Raw genomic sequence first — 20178 nt, 5'->3', positions numbered from 1 at the left:
TACTCTCGGTATTTCTTATAAACAAGGACGGGTTTTAAAAATGTTAAATGCTGTCCTAATCTATTCGTTAAGAGGTATACTCTTTCGTTACAGATTTAACACAATAAGTCAAGTAAATTAGAAACTATCAATATCTCAGCATTCAAATTACCCACATTATATTCATCCCGCATTTGTGCAAGAGAGCACTTTGTGACTTCCCACAATCTTTATGTAAAATTTGAAATCTCTTCTCGTCAACACCGCCGCCAACAAAATATTAAAAAGAAATAAGTTTATAGCGAACCACATTTTCACTGGTCATGCGGTAAAAGGTCAGCATCAGTGTTATAACATGTTACTTCTCTGCTACTAACTCTATTCACAATATATTTTGTAGTAAGTACCCACATATACCACTGAATGTACCTGCAAGTTTACATTACTGTATGACCCATCATTCAGGAGATATCATAAACATTGAGATATGTGAAAACTAACTTTTCTTACAATGGGGCTATTTTAATGGGTGTTCGATTCGTCACGGAATTGGTATAGGTCGGTTACTGGTACTATATATTTTACTTTAGCGAACAAACTAACATCTTGTATGAGAAAGTTGTATCATCATTAGAGAAATAAACAAGGAACGGTGCTCTACGCATATCAACAAGACTTTCTGACATTCCTTCTCCTGGCTCAACGGTTTTCTACTGTGAGGGCACTTAACGTGCCTTTGACCTCGTTAACGCACGTGTGAGGCACACTGACGCTTCACTACTGTTTGAATTCCTCGTGGAATTAAGCGACACAAGAAGATAGCGTTCCACCAGCTTACGAAACAGTCTCTGAAGTCAGCAGTCGCGTGTAACAACTAACTTGTTTCTTTTGTGCTCTATAAAAGGTGGCACGTGGTAAAGATAATTATACCGAACAGTTCCTTTCGAATACAAACGGAAGAAGGAAGCTTAGGATTTAACATCCCATGGACAACGATGTCATCAGGAACGATGCGTAAGTTCTACAGGGCAAGGGCGAAGTGGGAAACTGTCCCTGTCTTTTTCAAAAGGTATCATACTGATATTAATCGATACAAGGAAACCATGGATAAATCTGGGTAGTTTGAGTCCCGTCCTGCCGAACGCGTCATTAAGATGCCTATCGCTGCACCCTGACACTCGGTGTGAAGGAAAAGAAAGTCACATATCGACTTCCTGTGAAAGTCGAAATCAGAGATGCAGAGTATTCGTCGATTATACCTACCCAAACGTCAACAGAACTTCACTTATCTTCCTTTCGTCACAATGTATTACTAAGGAGCTCTGTAACGGATTTACTATAACAGTGAAGCAACCGACAACACGGAACACCTCATAGTGTTTCAGAACCCAGAGTAGTCATTGGAAAGATTGATGGAGGCAAGTCACGATGAAAAATTTATGCCAGGAATGTACATGGAACGATGTATAATAATAAAATTCGGCTTATCTTAGAGCTCCACGAAGAAAAAGTAAACGTTAAGATTGGAAAAATAAAGGACAAGGACACACCCTGCAAGATTTTAATGAGGAAGACTTAAGTATTTTATCATTTTATTTACGAGGGATCGTTTAAAGATACAGCCTATTCTATACTCTCAGAGTATTAAATTAACCTACTGCGGACTAGCATTGGCAAGAATGGCATCCCTGACCAAGAGAAGTCTACTAGTATCAAATATAAGCCTTAATTTTAGGAAGATAGAAAGCTGCGTTACTCGACTGAACTCCTTGACGAAGGTAGGAAGATGAAGTAATGTTTGAAAAATCCCGCAGAAATATTTAATCAGACTTTTTTTCAGTATTTGGAAGTGATGCAAAGATTGGCCACTTGCTTGAAACGTACCGTAAGTAAAATCAAGAATTTCACGAAATGGAAAAGCGTAGTATCCAATGACTGCAGTATCAATGATTCTCAGTTATAACTAGTCATCTCATATTAATACCTATGATATGAAGTGGACTGATAACATAGACTCAGTTGTACAGAAGGTAGGTGGCAGCCTTCGCTTCGTTGTCAGGGTACTGGGAAAATACAATCTATTTCAACTAAATACGACTGCCCGCTCCCGAGCAAAAGCGTTCTTATCAGTCTCACGGACAGACAGACAAACAGACAGTCAGATAGACGAAAGGGTTCTGTTTTTCCGATTGAGGTACGGAACCCTAAAAATTAAGAGGCGCTCATTCCTCAGCTCAATACTTAAAGCTCCCGTAGTGAACACGAAGACAAAATTAGACTAATTACTCTACGCACAGAGATTCTGGTGGTAGAAAAAAATTTCCATCTGACGCATGGGGACGTTAAGCTTGGAGCTATTTTCGAGGAGAGGGCTATGTGCTGCCACCAGAAATAGCCTTCTCCTTTCTCTCATCATCATCATCATCATCATACAACAAAAACATTATAAAAAAATGGTTCAAATGGGTCTGAGCACTATGGGACTTAACTTCTGAGGTGCCCTAGAGCTTAGAACTACTTAAACCTAACTAACTTAAGGACATCACACACACCCATGCCCGAGGCAGGATTCGAACCTGCGACCGTAACGGTCGCGCGGTTCCAGACTGTAGCGCCTAGAACCGCTCGGCCACCACGGCCGGCAAAAACATTATACTACACTCCAACCTCCCCTCCCCCCCCAAATCCTCCCTACACACACACACACCTACACATACATAATACATGCATGTAGTATAACAAATACTGTAACGGAGCACGTTGAAAAAAGTAAAATAAACGTAAATGTCGTGTAACAGATTTACTATAACAGTGAAGCAACCGACAACACGGAACACCTCATAGTGTTTCAGAACCCGGAGTAGTCATTGGAAAGATTGAGGGAGGAAAGTCACTCAGCTACCGGGGGCGGACGTTGAAAATAAATAAAAAGAAAGTACTTCACACAGAAACATTTAACCAGTCATTATTTCCGCACTCCATACGCTATTTGATCAAAACGATACTCTAACATGAGGCATTGCGCTAAGCACCCTCCGCCATGCAATTTACAGTGGTTTGCAGAATATATGTGTATATGTAGACGTAGAGATTAGAAACTGATGTCCTGGTGACGTTAGATTGATAAGTGACGATGTACTAGGTCGGATGGACTAGGACGGCTACTTCAGAAAAACTGTTCAAATTAAATTTCTTCAAATTAGGTACCCTAGTGGCGTTTGCTCTCTCCCCCAACACGTTATTTCCTGAATTGAGACAACTATGGAATTTTTATAACAAGAAGGAAGATGTTCCTCCTGAAAAAATAAATAAATAAAAATATTTAACCTGTTGTAGTTGCGTCGGGTTATTGGTTTTACTCGCGGAACAATCGGCACTGCATTTGTAACGAAGTCTCTAATCTTCTGCACCTGCTAAATTACGATAGTGCAAAGCTGAAGCGAAGTATTTTCGCTGAATACCGTACCTGTGAGGCCGATGTTAAGCAAAGTTTCTGCGGTCGAAGCAGTGATGTACACCGGTCCGCCGTTGGCGAGTCGTTGGTTTCCAGAGGCGAACAGGCTTAAGCACGAGAGCGCATGCGCATTCTGACCCCTACGTTTCCTGTCCTGTACCACAGCGGCCCGCCAATCTGCAGCCCCCACCACGCATCCTGTTGCTAGCTACCGTCGCCGCCTTCTCACTCCGCGCGCTTAAGAACGACAAGCAATGTCTCTCTCTCTCTTTCTCTGTCTTTGTGTGTGTGAGCATAAGCACAGTTTTATAGTCACCCATGCATACGAGTGACACCAGTAAAACCGACTTTGCGGCGTTACTCATTGTTCATCACCAAAGAGATGGTGCTACGATTACACTACTGGATTCGTATGGAGGAGCCATCTAAGCTGTCTATCCTGGTACAAATTTTACTTGTTTTCACCAAATGCTGAATGTCGGTACGTTTCCATCCACCTTTGCCCAACTGAACCAAACTGCCTGACAAAAGGGAAACGTCATGGAAGGGAGGAGAAAAGAAATGAAACTTCGGGCAGTATCGGCCCAGTCAGAACATGACAAGAAACAAAAGAGTGCATATATGAAGAAATGTCGAGGGGATAAGGAAGAAACAAGCAGTTCAATCGACAAGTTTAAAGGGGGTGTTTGAACTGAAAAAAAAAAAGAAATAAAAGAGAAACAGGTCACTTGTCTTCCCGTTCATCTCAGCAAACACCGCTACATGCTACTGGGAGTATTTTCCGAATATACTTATCTTAATTTTCTGTGACATTTCGGTCGCTCGAGACTAGAACGGTTTATTTGTATTAAATGTGATACGGAATTACTGCATCTGAAGTGTCGCTGCAAACCCTCATTTCACGTGGTGCATGCTAGTATATATTCCTCTTCTTTTACCTTCCAGAAAAATCAGTCCTTATCCCGAGTGCTTTCGAATCTTATCAGAACACGAAATGCCCTTTGGAAGAATTTTAACTGTAGTAGAATTGTGGTTCTTGTTGCAATAGGGCAGAGTTACTGAAACGGTAGAATTCCTTGGGGATCACTCGAGAGTTCCGCGAAATTTACATCTCTTTTTTTTTGCAACACTGAAGAAAGTGCCTTAAAAAATTAACACTGCCACAAAACTCTCGCTTTCGCCAACTAATTTGAGTAGTCGTTACGAATGTGACACGGACAGCGAGTAAGGCTGTATTTATCACCTGGCCACAATAGACCAGATGCAGAGGGAACTGCAGGTGCATGTGAAAAGTGGTCCCCAGTGTATGTGTCGACAAAAAATAAGTACCACAACAGACTTGATAGCAGAATCAATAGTGAGAATTCAACTTCCATTACTAAAACCTAATATTACGTTAATATGCGAAAATAACAAAGAGTACGACATCTCTTTGAGATTTAAATTACTGTAAGAAATTTTAAATTAATTTTTTATTATATTTTTAACCAAATAAATATTTGAAATAATAGTTATTTTTGTTTAAAAATAATTCATTTCGAGAATATTGTGCTAAAAAAACTGTGGAAACAAACCAAAGATTTCACGATGACAGTGGACACCGAAAATGCTTCCACTTATCGAAGTCAAGAAACACTGCACTAGAGCAAAGCAAATCTTCTGCAACGTACGAGACTCTAAACCAATGAGTCCTGTCTGTCTAACTGAGATTCTTCTTTAGAGCGTATATTTAAATAATAAGACAAGTTTCCTACCACGCAAAAGGTGAACAGCCTTGCTGTCAATATCACAACAATATCTGCTGTCTTCTATGTTTTTCGAACTCTGTTCTCCGCTGTTATACAAGTTATGTAGGTTAAATATCGTATTTTGCGACTCTAATGAAGTCTAGTTAAGACCAAACTCGTCTAATATCGTTACTCGCTGTACTTTTAGCCCCGCTGGGTAGCCATGCCATTGTTCGCGCGGCTACCCCGCCACCCCTGGATGTTCGAACCTCCCTTGGGGGTCATGGGTGTGTGTGTTGTGCTTAGCGTAAGTTAGTTTAAGTTAGTTCAAATAGTTTGTATGCTTAGGGACCCATGACCTCAGCAGTATAGTCCCATAGGAACTTACAACAGATTCCAAAAACTCACCGTATTTTCTGACGCCATTTTCACGTTCTTCTGCACAAATGTGGTTGTCTTTAACGTACAACACTTTCAATAACACCAAGTATATTCACGTTTTTATTTTGTGGAGACTCGCTGACTTCTCTCCATTTTGTGCTCTTTGTTTTTATGCGCAGAATGCGTTCGTATTTTGTTTCGTTCTGGAGGTAGCAAGAGCGTCTGGTATTGATCTGCGTTTGTGAATATTGTGAGTATATTTTCCAACTGGTGTGTGTGTCTCTACATTTTTATTTATTTTTGTTTCTTTTAGTTTTTGTTTTAAATAAATAAATTGTTTTTTATTTTAATATGTGGTGTGTGTATGTGTGTGTGTGTGTGTGTGTGTGTGTGTGTGTGTGTGTGTATGCGTGTGAGGGTGTGTCGTGTGTAATGGGAGCTAATTTCCTAACTTCTATTTTTATAAATTATTGCTTCGCTAACAATAGTGTGTGACATTTAAGACGCCCAATCAAGTATTTCCAAGAAGGCCTTCATGTGAAGTACCAGAGTATCCACCACAAGCTTCTTCAGACGATTCACCTCATCAGCTTTAGAAAACACTGTAAATTTAATAACCCATTATCTAACTATTGTAATGTAACGATCAGAAACAATTCACAAACAGCCTAAAAAGAAAAGTCATTAGGTCAACAATGCTGGCTCACAAGTGAAATTAGAACATTATACACAAAAAAGCCAAAATGGAAAGTAAATTATACGAAGCATACTTACACTTAGCTGACACTACAAATAAGATCACACTCCTCTGCTACATACTAGACAAATTTGAAGAACACATCTGTAGTGCCACAGAACAGTTGCAGAAAATATGCAATAATAAATTAAAGACTCTTATGGACATACAGATATATTCAAATACCCTAAACTGGCAGAGACACATTCATCAGCTCTACCCACACCTCATAAACATCACAGGTACCAAACTTAGAGATGAAGGAACACAACTACCAAAGAAAAGCTTAAAAAACAATGTAAACCCAAAAGTAAACCAACATTACATAGAAAATTTGATCATACTCTGAGATCACACTGTCTCAAAAACACAGGCGCCATTAAAAATGGCATAACAAGAGAATTAATAAGCAAAGGAATTAAAAACATCATAGGTTCAAGACACAAACACAATGAAACAATAGAGAGAACCACAGAAGCTAAAAATCTGAAAACTTTTAGAGAAAAACTACAGAGAGACAATATAATTATATTCAAGGTTTACAAAGGTGACACAGTGGTTCTTATGGATGAATAAGAATACAGTAACAAGACACAATAGTTCATATCACAGAATAAAATCACGAAACTTAAGTCAGCACCAACAAATAGGTTCCACACAAAAATGAAAAATGTACTTAAAACTATAGTACGCACACTTAACGACAAACAAAAATTTGTGTGAATATGTATGAAACTTAATTCTCCAAAACTCTGAACTCAACCAAAGTTTCATAAAGTAAATGCTCCTATGAGACCAGTAGTAAATTACAGGAATGCACATGCTTACACTCTCTCCAATATACTCACACTGCCAAACGAACACAAAATGACAGAACAATGAAAAATGCACAAGTACTAATAAGCCACATAAACAGTTTATATGTTCCTGATACAGCTATGTTGATCACATCTGGTGTTGAAAACATGTACTCCTTAACCCCAGTCATAGAAAGAATCAAGATAATGTAAGAAGGTCTAAATACTTACAGTGAATTACCATAGGAACTCATGACAGAGATAAGCACGCTCCAACTCCTCATTACTGACCAAAACTTTTTTAAATTAAAGTATTCTACCTTCAAGGAGAAGGATTGCCAGTGCGATCTCCCATACCAGGAAGTTAGCAAATATCTTCATTAACAAAACAGAAGAAAGAGTATTCCAGAAAATAGTAGCAGAAAAGTACAATGTACTGTACTGGTGGAGACACATGGATGACATCCTCTTCTTGATCGACAACGCAAAAACTAAGTTAACTTCAGAGAAGGAATGATCAAGCAAAATAAACTTCCTAGACATATCCATCACAAAAAAATAATCTACAATCATTCTGCATTTACAGGAAAAACGCCACTGCAACATGCACAATACGACACCAGTCATCTAACCACCCACATAAAAAATTATATCAGCTCTCTGATATATGCTCCACAGACTAAACACAGTTCCACTGGAGACACACAATTATAATAAGGAACTTGACATTATAATCCAAATAGCAAAAAATAACAGACACCAAGTTACAAAATTGGTACACATTCACATACAGAAACAAACTGACACACATGATTGAGGACATCCTCAAGATACAAGGAATAAAAGTAGCACATAAAAGCAATAAATCAATGCAGCTATGTCTAAAGAATGAAGATGACACAGACATATATCAAAGAATTTGGCATTTACCAACTCTAGTATAACATTATTTATACTCTATACTTAGGGCAGACCAGCAGAACTTTTGAAATAAGGTATGGAAATATAGTACCAGTTATTTAACATTTGCAGACCACCTCCAACAAGAAAACCACCACCCTACCACAATAGGAACAGACATGAAGCTAGTTGGATACAATAATTAGAAACAGCTCCTAACCCTTACAAGAGAACTCCGAATCGTAAAGACAAAGTAAAGAAACATCAGCAATCAAACTAATAGAACATATAATAGATGAAGAACAGCCCCATTACACACAACAGAATTGTGCCACATAGACTAGCCAATATCCTCACCCTTGTTCATACTCAATTGTACCATAGAAGTTATTACATTAGTACCACTTACAAACACGACACACAAACACGCATACACAGACACACACACACACACACACACACACACACACATACACACACATACATACATTAAAATAATAAGATGTAAAACATAAAATAGTAAATAAATAACAACAAGCAAGTATACACACACACACACACTCACACACACACGTGCAGCAATAGCAGGCCCACTCGCTTCCACCAAAATTAAACAAACGACTAACGCATTATGTCCATCAAAAGAAAGTGCACAAGATGGCGAGATGACCGTAGTTCCTCGGAACATAATATATTGTGCTATTGAAATTGCTGTGTGCTAAAACCTACCCAAATGTGTTAAAGAACGTGAAGAATGGCGTAGGAAACAAGAAATCGTGAGTAACGAAAATAATTAATATTGTTTATAGAAGTAAGTTAAAGGATGAGATCTGTTCATGATCTTAGCAAAGTTAAATTGAAAAAACTATGTCGTTACAGTGAGCACTGAAGATGCTTTAGAATAAAGTGAATCACGTTTGTTCTTAATTAGACATTATTGCAATCTCAAAAGGTGGTAGTTAACCTATATGACTCGTATCACAATAATCTCGTTAATTTCCCTCTGTGTCATACCGAGAATGAAATCATAAGGCTGCAGAAACTAGCTGCCAGGAGAGGAAGTCCAATGTTTAGTTATGTGTATTATACAATGAAGTTGAAAAGAATCCAGAAAAAGCCTCGAGAAAAATTGACAAAGCAGAGTGTTTCATTACTCAGGCACACGTTACGCAAAGCGGTGCCTGAAGTGCACCAGTCAAAGGAGATGACAGGTCGCCGAACGAGAATTAGCGGTCGGACATGCAACTCAATGCCCCATTGTTAGTATTTCTAGAGAAGGATTTCGTACCGTTGCGTACTCATCGTTGCTGGCCCTCATCTGTGTTTAATGTATGCCGTCTGTAGCGTGAGCACTGATACATGTAGCAGATTCTCGTTTTCCCACGAAAAAAAATGTTACAGAGACTACAGCGAGCAGAAGACAAGTCGATTGGCGTTTAAGAGAGTCAGACAGTGACCTTACGTTCCGACAAGCACACGGGAAAAGGACACTGATCGAGAGGTAATGTTTGTCTTAAGGTTCCTGTGCTCGATCAAACAATTTGTCAAACTTCACTAGCTTGTCATAGTATTTGGCTGTGTGTGGCTTTGCTTGACGTGTTTGTCAAACATAGAGTGGGTCTGACGTGTTTGCAGGAAATTTTGATTGCCGATTCGACAAGATGCTGTTCGAGTTGATGTTTCCCTGAGCATATTTAACAAGAAAGAGTTATCTCACTTTATCGGTGTTTTGGAAACTACGATCAAAACAACATATGTATAAAAACAAAAGAGTATTGGCAATTCGCAAACTGTAGAGATGTTGCGCCTTTCACAGCCACTTGTTACCCAGAATGACGGGAAGAAATTAATATTCTACATACACTATACAGGCGGGAGTTTTAAGACAAAGAAATATCGAAGCTCTTCTATTCTTTAACGAACGATGTATAATTTACCAATCTGGTATTTGAATGACCTTTCGTTAGGTTTTCATGGATATACCTATCTCTCAATTTGAACCATTTCCTGGAACAGCGACTTGTTTCCATTTTCTTCTTTATATATAGCATAAAATTCAATGCAAGGAATGCTTTGTCTGCAGTGTTTACTTTTCCCACGTGTTTAAAAATAGTCGCGACAGTATTATAGCTGGTTAAAAAATGAGATTTAACTTGACAAAATTCGTTGGTACATTTTCGTGCTTGTTTAACAAACCTGTAGACAGGAAACAACGATTTTGACAAGTTTGATCGTTTACATTAGCCTTTAGTAATTACAATTAATCAGACAGTGGCGTCAAAACTATCTCCGGATGCTGGTCAACCACATCTGTAAGTACAGTTCTTTTGAAATCCTTCGTATATTAGTTTTATTTAGCAATGCTAGTGAAAACTGAAATATCATTTCCATATACGTAACCTCATTAGAACGTCAAAACACCCTCTCTCAAACACTTGCACAGAAACTGTGTACTATCTACTGCATTGTTTCTTCCTTATTCTTCAGTTCTGGTGTGTCTCATATGCCTGTACTGCATTTTAAAACGATTACGTGCAGTTTTCCAGTATTTTAGTCACAACGGGGTCCACAATCGAAACAAAATTTCTGAACGACAATAATCTGCTACAAAAGCAGTAGTTACTTGGGTCAAAATATCCTGTTAATTTGTATTCTTCCCTATGGCACAGTGTCGGCGGTGTAACTATTTTTAAGTGTATGATACAACCCGTCAAACACACATATTTAGTTAGAATATGAAAAGACAAGCAGTCTTGACTGCAGTGCTTGTTTCTTCATACGACACATACTTTTTGTTCCAACTACGGAATGAATTGGAAAAAGTATTTGGTTAGTGTTCAGAACTTCTGCTCTTATACTTGTATTTGAATGTTATCTAATAGCTGTTCAGGAAGCGGTGTCGTGTTATTATTTCAAAATCATAGTTTCGACAACGTTTGACCAGAGTAAGCTGTGCCGCAAAAATCTGAAGGGGCAGAACCTAAGATTTAACTGTATTCCACATAAAACGTCCGTCGAAGAAGTTCTAAGACTGTTTTTGTTTCTGGCACATAAGAAAATAATTCCTACCACTTACAGTTTCATTCAATGTTAGCAAATTTCTCTTTTCCAGAAACACCTGACGGTATGTGACGGACGGCACTTCAGGTACCGCTAACTGGTCTCTCTTCACTGTTTCATTCGAGAATGGCGTATGGAAAAAGTGATCATCTATAAGCCTATGTATTGGCTCAAATTTTTAGAATTTTCTAGGAGTGGTCATTTCGTGAGATTTGTGTGGGAGAAAGTAATGTGTTGTTCGACTCTTTCCGGAAAGTGCTTACTCAAAATTTCAGCAGTCAAACTCTCCGTGATGCACAATGGCTCTCTTGTAACGTCTGCCACTGGAATTTGTTAGCACCTGCGTAACACTCTCGCTCCGAATAAACGAACCGGTGACGAAACGCGTCGCTCTTCTTTGGATCTTCTCTACCTCTTCTATCAGTGCTAGCTGGTAAGGATCCCAGTTGATGAAGAATGCTCAAGAATCGGCCGAACAAGCGCGCTGTAAGCCATGTCCTCCGTGGATGAGTTACATTTTCTTAATATTCCTCCTGTGAATCTGTCTGGCGCCTGCTTTTCCAACTATTTATTTATTGTGGTCATTCCACTTAACGGCGTTCCACTTAATGTCGCTCTGAATGGTAAAAGTCGCTCTGGATATTTTCTTCTAGATATTTTACGGTAGATACTGTTTCCACCAATTTTTGGTCAATAATGTGGTTGTCCAGTAGTGGATTTCTTTTCCTACTGTAGATACAAGTCTGGGACATATTTTATTAGTTTCACCAGATCAATAACAACAAAATAAATGGAAAACGTGCTTTACTTTAATCTCGTACAGTTTTACGATGGCTTCATATTAGCAAAGCTGCTAAATTTCAGGGAAAATCTTTTATTAGCTGTAACTCTGTAACTAAACATTTGTGGACCTATGTTTATATGAACTTTCTTTCTTTTGTTTTACTTGTGGAATAACATATTAAAATATGAAACCTGAGTTTCTCCTGGAGTATACAATTTTCAAACAACCTACGGGAATTCAGCCAGGTAAAATTAACAGCGACCGCCGATATTTCGGCGGGAGCACACCCCGCCATTTTCAAGGCAAACTGTTTGCCGAAATACCGGCGGTTGCTGTTAATATTACCTGGCTGAATTCCCGTAAGTTGTCTGAATATTAAAATATTTGCATATCTTCGTGAATCACCCTGTATATTTGTCGGGGTTGCATTATTCACCAACAATCAGTCTTCTAAGGTTTAGGGGCGGGTGCGGGTGGATCAGTATTAAGGCTGTCTTGATGCGGTCTGCTACTAATTCCTCTCCCGTGTCAACTCCTTCATCGAGGATAATACTTACACCCAATGTCCCTCATAGTTTGTTAAATATTTTCCAATTCCTTCCTCTTCCCTTGCACTGTATACCCTCTATGACTCCCTCTCGTATAGTGCAAGATATTTCCTGATCTCTTAAAGCATGCTTTATCATCCTTTCCCTTCTTCTTGTCAGTTTTCCTACATACGACTTTCCTCACCTACTCTGTGGGGAACCACCTCATTTCCGAACGCATCAGCACACTTACTTTTGAACATGCCTCTGCAGCACCACATCTGTAATGCTCCAATTTCCAGATTCCAGTTTTCCCATTGTTCATAATTCACTTCCCCAGTCGTACATTCTCGGAAATGTCTTCCTGAAGATATAGCCAGTAGTTGGTATCAGCATACTTCTCTCGGTCGGAAAGTATGTGTCCCTTGTTTCGTCTGCTGTCATATATTTTGCTTTCAAGGTAGCATATTTCTTTATTTCCTCTGTCTCATGGCGATCATGACGATCAGGATAATAGGTCTGTGACAGCAACTATGACTACGCGTTTTACAAAGAATGTTAAGAAAGGTACGAAAATGTTTTTGCTTAGCAAGAGTGACAGGATATAAATTGAAAAGTATCTGAATAGTCAGCATCAAATATTGATTGCTGAGAACGAAGATGTTGAGCACAAATGGAAAAAATTCAGAAGAATCGTTCAATATGCCTTACAAGGAACCCATTGAGTGCGAGATCGCAAGTTAAGTCTGTAGTAATGCTTATTTGAAAGTGTGGTGTTAACAATTATTACAGGAAAAATATTAGCAGCTAATGACTCACCATGAGAACTAGGAGGGCGTCAGAAAATGAATGTCCAGGTGGTGCAGAAATCAACGTTCTGTGGGATGTATGTATTACACTTCACAAAATGTACACTGTCGACGTACAAGAAATCTTCAAAACAAACCATTGACTTCACTTAAAAGTTCCAGGCTATTAGGCAGGAGACATCTTCAGAGGTGAATTGGTTAATTGGCAGTTAGCCATTTTACCTCTGAAGATGACTCCCGCTGTCAGAGAGGAAACGTTAGGAGAAAGTTAAATAGATCAACCACGGCCTAATATTCTAGGAGTTTTAAGTGATGTTAGTACCAGCCGTGAAAGCTTACATTGTATGATCAAAACATTAACCTGCACCATGAACATCGAAAGAAAAATGACGCGCTTGGGTAATCACAAGGCTCGCATCTTCAAGATCGAAGGCGAACTCCTTGGAAGCAGGGGGTTCAGATAGGTACCCACACTTAATATAGAATCATATTTGTGTAACGGGGTGATAGAACTGATGGGATGTGATGGCATACAGCCGAATGCGACACAGTCTGTCGTGGAGCTTATCGTGAATCTCGCTATCCTTTATGGCGTAGTTGCAAACAGTGTCATAATGTATTCTATACGCACGGAAAGAACAAATATCCAGAGACTGGATTTGTCCAGTGGTTCCATATGCTATGAATTGTCACGTCACACACTCTTCAGGAGGATAATTCACTCTAAAAGAGCAGACCAGGAATCAATCAAAATCAAGTTATTTTCACGAGGTGTTGGCGAAAAGCAGTGCTCATACCATTGTTGTCTTGCACCCATTTTCACTCTCTTGCTTCCTGTAACGTAAATATTTGCTACTGCCCTTGCAAGGTCATACACACAGGGCAGAATCGTAGGACGCAAAACACCTCCAACGTCTCACAGCACAATAAATGACTTTCCAGCCAATTTACCATCCAGATTAACATAGGCGTAGTTGTAAATGACTGCATTAAGGCATTGGTGTCAGCTGATCTTGACACGACCCTCTAGGTACCTCTAATTCCAAGATGTCTTTGATACGCATTGCTTCTTCAAATCTTGATTGGTCGGAGTTGAAAAAAAATGCCTTACTGAACGATGGGATAAGTGTTTCGGCGTAACGTCAAGCGGCGGCACGATGATTAAGAACGAAGAGCAGAGAGGGCTGTGAGACGATGTCCGCCAATAGTATGCTGACAGACCCCTCTCTAGGACGACACCAAGACAGGAGCAGAGAATATAAGCGCCGCGCAGCCTTGTCGCGGCCTTAGTTGAAGTCGAGCCGACCTACGAGCGCTACAGCAGTGACCTGCAAACTGTATTGGTTCACTTGTATTACGAATTGTATATAGGGCGTTACAAAAAGGTACTGCCAAACTTTCAGGAAACATTCCTCACACACAAATAAAGGAAAGATGTTATGTGGACATGTGTCCGGAAACGCTTAATTTCCATGTTAGAGCTCATTTTAGTTTCGTCAGTATGTACTGTACTTCCTCGATTCACCGCCAGTTGGCCCAATTCAAGGAAGGTAATGTTGACTTCGGTGCTTGTGTTGACATGCGACTCATTGCTCTACAGTACTAGCATCAAGCACATCAGCACGTAGCATCAACAGGTTAGTGTTCATCACGAACGTGGTTTTGCAGTCAGTGCAATGTTTACAAATGCGGAGTTGGCAGATGCCCATTTGATGTATGGATTAGCACGGGGCAATAACCGTGGCGCGGTACGTTTGCATCGAGACAGATTTCCAGAACGAAGGTGTCCCGACAGGAAGACGTTCGAAGCAATTGATCGGCGTCTTAGGGAGCACGGAACATTCCAGCCTATGACTCGCGACTGGACAAGACCTAGAACGACGAAGACACCTGCAATGGACGAGGCAATTCCTCGTGCAGTTGACGATAACCCTAATGTCAACATCAGAGAAGTTGCTGCTGTACAAGGTAACGTTGACCACGTCACTGTATGGAGAGTGCTACGGGAGCACCAGTGGTTTCCATACCATGTACAGCGTGTGCAGGCACTATCAGCAGCTGATTGGCCCCCACGGGTACACTTCTGCGAATGGTTCATCCAACAATGTGTCAATCCTCATTTCAGTGTAAATGTTCTCTTTACGGACGAGGCTTCATTCCAACGTGATCAAATTGTAAATTTTCACAATCAACATGTGTGGGCTGACGAGAATCCGCACGCAATTTTGGAATCACGTCATCAACACAGATTTTCTGTGAACGTTTGGGCAGGCATTGTCGGTGATGTCTTGATTGGGCCCCATGTTCTTCCACCTACGCTCAATGGAGCACGTTATCATGATTTCATACGGGATACTCTACCTGTGCTGTTTGAACATGTGCCTTTACAAGTACGACACAACATGTGGTTCATGCACGATGGAGTTCCTACACATTACAGTCGACGTGTTCGTACGCTTCTCAACAACAGATTTGGTGACCGATGGATTGGTAGAGGCGGACCAATTCCATGGCTCCACGCTCTCTTGACCTCAAGCCTCTTGACATTCACTTACGGGGGCATTTGAAAGCTCTTGTCTACGCAACCCCGGTACCAAATGTAGAGACTCTTCGTGCTCGTATTGTGGACGGCTGTGATACAATACTCCATTCTCCAGGGCTGCATCAGCGCATCAGGAATTCCATGCGACGGAGGGTGGATGCATGTATCCTCGCTAACGGAGGACATTTTGAACATTTCCTGTAACAAAGTGTTTGAAGTCACGCTGGTACGTTCTGTTGCTGTGTGTTTCCATTCCATGAATAATGCGATTTGAAGAGAAGTAATAAAATGAGCTCTAACATGGAAAGTAAGCGTTTCCGGACACATGTCCACATAAAATATTTTCTTTATTTGTGTGTTTCCTGAAAGTTTGGCCGTACCTTTTTGTAACACCCTGTATACTGAAGAGCTTGCTTATGTTTGTCGCCCCTTGCTTACGACACGTCTATATCTCACAAAGTGAAGTATTGTAATCATTTCCATTTGTAATAAACTCCATTAACACGATTTGCTTGAATTGTTATCTAGCAATTCGAGAAAGTAGCTTTCTTAGGCACACTGTATTAGACGTGTGGGCAGAACTCAACAATAAGTTTGTTCATCTCGTCTACGAATTTTCGAGCCGATTCCGCAGTTTGCTGTGGATCGTCAAGTTGACGCTTTATTTGAAATTTCTTTATCTTAGGTCTTCCTGTTCTGTAACGTTGTTTGAAGTTAAGCAACCATCCACTGCTTCCCTTGAAATCACTACATTCCATGCCGCGCGCAATTTGATGTGAATGACGTAGTAGGTCACTATACTGCACGTCCTGTAAATTGAATCGAGCATGCTTGAAACGCGCTGCCACCACTTTTTGTAACAAGTGCGCCTTGTCGTCCTTGAATATCCCTAGTTTTTCTTATGCACTTCATGATCATATTGCTGCGGACTTCCGATCATAATTTTTTTTAATGGACTGCAGATGATCTTTCATGTACGTAATTATGTTTAGTACCCGTTCCTTAGACAACGATTGTCCTTTACTAATTTCCATTGGAAACAGGATTTGTGGCTCCCTGTCCGTAAAATCAGAAAGCGGTGAGAACCCATATTTATTCACACAGTGACCATTCTGGCACCGCAACGAAAGATAACAGAGAAAAGGCCAAAATATCTAATTCGGTCTTCCGAAATTGTTTCAGCACGGAAGATGGTAACACAGTCCATCCTTTAAATCATAGTATGAACGTCGAAATGGCAGGTATTGAGATTACTGACGCAAAATAGAAGAGTTATTGCAATCGCTTAGTAGAGGAACGGTATGAGAACTACATGAAATACATATAAGATTCTACAAAGATTATGCGAAAGAACTTGTTCCCCTTCTAACAGCAGTTTATTGGAGATCGCTGGATCAACGAGGGGTACATAGCAACTGCAAAAAAGCGAAGATCATTACCGTTTCCAAGAAGAGTCTTAGGAAAGATGCACATAATTACAGGCCCATATCGTTGTGGCCAATACGTTGTAAAATTATGTAATATGTTTTATGCTCAAGAACTGACTTTTGGGAGAACGAAAATCTTCTCTGTAAAAATCAGCATGCATTCCGCGAACAGAGATATTGCGAAACTCAGCTCGCTCTCGATCACGATCAGATCCACAGCGCCGTAATTCAGGTTGATGCCAAGTCCTTGATCTCAGGAATGTACTTGACATCGTCCCGCATTCCCGTTTGGTGAAAAAAAAAATACGAGCTTACACAGTATCGGGCCATAATTGCGATTAGATTCAATACTTGATTGTAGACAGAATTCAACATGTCGCTCGTAACGGAACAAAATCGATAGACGTAAAGGTAATTTCCGGATTACCCTAAGGATATGTAATAGGACCGTTACTGTTTACAATGTATGTAAATGATGTAGTAGAAAGTGCATCCCGTGTGTGACAGGACATACAGTTGAAAGTACGGATTGGCAACAGTTTTGCTACGGATTTATTGGCTGCTTGATTAATTCACGCTCTTTGTTTGACGGGAAACACGTTTCTTTCAATTTTCTTCCAGGTTCCCAGACCTCAGTCCGTGCGATTATTGGCTTTGGGGTTACCTGAAGTCGCAAGTGTATCGTGATCGGCCGACATCTCTAGGGATCCTGAAAGACAACATCCGACGCCAATGCTTCACCATAACTCCGGACATGCTTTACTGTGCTGTTCACACCATTATTCCTCGACTACAGCTATTGTTGAGGAATGATGGTGGACATATTGAGCATTTCCTGTAAAGAACATCATCTTTGCTTTGTCTTACTTTGTTACGCTGATTGTTGCTATTCTGATCAGATGAAGCGCCATCTGTCGGACATTTTGTGAACTTTTGTAATTTTTTGGTTCTAATAAAACCCCATGTCATTCCAAGCATGTGTGTCAATTTGTACCTCTCTCTATCTACATTATTCCGTGATTTATTCAGTTTTCAAATTTATACTGACTTTTTGATCACCCGGTATATATGTACAGGCTAGTTCTTTCATAGGATGTATAAATAAAATTCAAAACAATAGTGATCACATGGCTTAAACTGAAACAGCGAGTAGTAAAGTCGAACTTACATACGGGAGTTGAAAAAATAGCGGCAACACTTGTGCGCTGTGTGTAGCTGATTGCGGAATGTCAGATGAAGTAGCAGAGTGAGCGGCGACAGCTTTGTTTGAGTCAGTTGCAATTTGTACTGTGTGAAAGTGCGGGAGGCCTGTTCAAGCACCCTAGCACTATGGTTCGTAAGCACGAACCAAAGTTCCTTGGATCAGGAGTGAAGTGGCACGTGGTCGCCCCGCACTGAGAAGAAAACGACATCACTTTCTGACACTGCGTCCCATCATAGTTCATGACAATCAACGACATCAGACGGCGATTCCCATTTAGTAACTCCCGCCTACGCGTGTGTGTGTGTGTGTGTGTGTGTGTGTGTGTGTGTGTGTGTGTGTGTGTGAGGGGGGGGGGGGGGGGAAATGTCCTCCGCGTTCACTCGACGTGAGTCCGTGTGATTACCAACTGTACGCAAAAATGAAGGAATCTTTTCGTGGCACGGGCTACAACAAATGAAAAGACATCATTCACGCCGTAGTGTGGTACTTGCAAAGACATCGACAAAAGATGGACGTGCTGACGGTGTACGACGCCTTCCATCTGTGCGGGGGAAGGTGATCGAGATGTGGTGTGATTATACTGAGGGCATGAGATGCAGTGAACGGCAGAACGAGAGTCAATAAAGCCTGGTGTGAATCATAACAATGTTGCCACTACTTTCTGTTCAACCCGTCTACATGGTGAGTGCCATATAAATTACACATAAACAGCACAAATAATATTCATAAATTACTAGCATGGCTCAAATCCCATAACCTCCGTAAAATACCTGTTGCACGATGAGTTTTAGCAATGTAAGTTAGCCAGTTTGGAAATGAAATGGGGGTTAACACAAAAGCTACAAGAACATAGTCCAACAAGCGCCGATGAACACGGCTCGTTGAACCCAGTTTGGCCATGAATTCTGTAAACAAAAATATCAGACAAAGTTCTGAGGGCATCTTCACGCAATTCCAGGCACGTGTAAGTTGCTAGACAGGGAATCGCACATGCACACACAGTCATATTCAACTTCGGTAAATGCTCATAGTAGCTACGTGCTACTTGACTGACAGCACTTGTTCTTGAATGGGAATCCTGTAATTATTAGTGGCAAAAGACTGACACAGGGCTTTTGCGCACCGCTGTTAACCCTGTGGCACACAGCGTCCACTGCAGTGGACCGCTGTTAATGGTCGCTTATTTGGCGTTTTCACTCCTTCTTCAGGCTGCAAACGCGCTGCTGGAGTTGCGCACTGCATGCATTTGCAGCCTCATGATCTACTGAAAACGCTAGAGGTGTGACCATTAAAAGTTGTACACTGGTTCAAATGGTTCAAAGGCCACAGCGGCCGGCAGTTATACACTGCAGTGAACTTCATGGAGCACAGGGTTCATTTGGAACGGTGGAGAACGTGCTTGCCCCCTAGCGAGATGCAAAGGAGGCAGTTACTTAGGCACACAGGCAGAGAGATTATACCTCGATTTCGAGTTCATATTGAAGCACCGCACAGGCAACATCCTGCAATATCCGCTGGACTTTGAAGGCGATAGAATGCTCAAGCACTATAATTCAATTCTTTTATCTTGGCGGCTCTCGTATACCCGTCCAGACGCGGGAGATAGCTGCGTTGCCAGTTGCACTCGCCAAGTGAAGCAGCGCGATAGTATAGTATGTTCACAAACTTACGTTTAGGGGAGAGCGCGCAGTATATGAAGTAAAGCCACCACGGCCGCATTAACCCTTTCGCTGCTACAGACACGTGCTCCCCGCATTCCGCGCTGTGCGCGATTTTGTCATCACTGCACTGCTCGCCTGTGCAGACAAATGGTGTTCCAACTGGTTTGACACACTTATCATTCGATTTCAC

General features: G+C 40.7%; 1 protein-coding gene across 3 annotated transcripts in view; it reads right to left on the bottom strand.

Moving 5' to 3' along the window:
• LOC124619612 (sodium-coupled monocarboxylate transporter 1-like) overlaps positions 1 to 3563 on the bottom strand; it is a 212021-nt gene extending 208458 nt beyond the window's left edge. The window contains exon 1 of one of the 3 annotated variants that reach the window (XM_047146115.1): positions 3446 to 3563. The gene's annotated coding sequence lies outside the window, so the exon portion shown is untranslated. The remainder of the gene's footprint in view (positions 1 to 3445) is intronic. The other 2 variants (XM_047146116.1, XM_047146117.1) reach the window with 2 other exon arrangements.
• Between the last annotated feature and the right edge of the window lie 16615 nt (positions 3564 to 20178).

The sequence above is a fragment of the Schistocerca americana genome, chromosome 6 (genome assembly GCF_021461395.2).
Source record: "Schistocerca americana isolate TAMUIC-IGC-003095 chromosome 6, iqSchAmer2.1, whole genome shotgun sequence".
Lineage (NCBI taxonomy): Eukaryota > Metazoa > Arthropoda > Insecta > Orthoptera > Acrididae > Schistocerca > Schistocerca americana.
This window is presented reverse-complemented; position numbering and strand designations above follow the sequence as displayed.